Consider the following 945-nt stretch of genomic DNA (forward strand, 5'->3'; position numbering starts at 1 on the left):
AAGGAAACAGGAGATATTAATGCCAGGAAGAGCCTGGGCCCTTCTAACCTGGTGAAACAACATGAAAAAAATAAGAATAAAACCTCCTATTAAAAAATAAACCCAACCCTCAGCGGCCACAAGGCAAGGAGAGTTAAATCCTGCAGGTGAAGGAGCTGCTTGAATATTTATGCGCTGGAAGGCTTCACTTGGAGTTGCATAAATGGGATTATTTTTCTGGCAGGCAGAACGAGCGAGGAGTCACTGTCGTGGCACGAGAGCACCCACGTTTTCCCCCCACCCCAACCGGTGCCAAAAGAGCTGCCGGCCATCGCGTGAACTCCGGCAGCCTCCGACCTCGACTCTTCGCTCCGGCGCTGTTTACCGAGATAAGGCGGGGGGGGCGGAAAAGAGAGGGGATGAGCCAGGTATGAAATTATTTGGCCTCTTTCCAGGGCGTGTTGCTGCAGGACCGGGCTCCGAGCTCAGCACGAAGTTGGCGGAGCTGCCCCCGTCACCGTCTTGCCCCTCCCCGGGCGCCGCTTTTGAGCCCGACGTGAGCCCGCAGCTCGCTTTTTTGGCTGGGTTAATGGTGCGATTTCGAAATATTTCTCTCTCGTGTCCCAAGCGAAGGTAGAGGAGAAGCCCTCAAGCCAAACCTTCGACTCCCAAGAGCGGCCGCTCCCAAAACGTCGCGCTTAGCTCGGGGCGACGAGGTTTCGCCGCGTTTTAAGGGTGGTTTTTTTAGTCTCTGGTAACGAGGGTGACGATAATAATAACAACCAGAGCCGGGGTTTAGAGGAAATGATTTATCGCCAGAAGAATTGCACGGGTTGGGGTAAACCCGCCCGCTGACAGCAATGAGCACAAGCGTCAAGCAGGGGGAAAAGAAAAGTTGTGTACGCAGACAAAGGGATGGAGACCAGCCCGTTTCCACGAACTGTCAGAGCTGTGGCTGCGGGGTAA

The 945-nt window shown here is 54.3% G+C and overlaps 1 protein-coding gene across 1 annotated transcript in view; it reads right to left on the reverse strand.

Annotated features, from left to right (window-relative positions):
* The window catches only part of ETS1 (v-ets avian erythroblastosis virus E26 oncogene homolog 1), a 16,696-nt gene that overhangs the window by 1,388 nt on the left and 14,363 nt on the right, over positions 1-945 (reverse strand).

The sequence above is a fragment of the Apaloderma vittatum genome, unplaced genomic scaffold, assembly GCF_000703405.1.
Source record: "Apaloderma vittatum isolate BGI_N311 unplaced genomic scaffold, ASM70340v1 scaffold7507, whole genome shotgun sequence".
NCBI lineage: Eukaryota > Metazoa > Chordata > Aves > Trogoniformes > Trogonidae > Apaloderma > Apaloderma vittatum.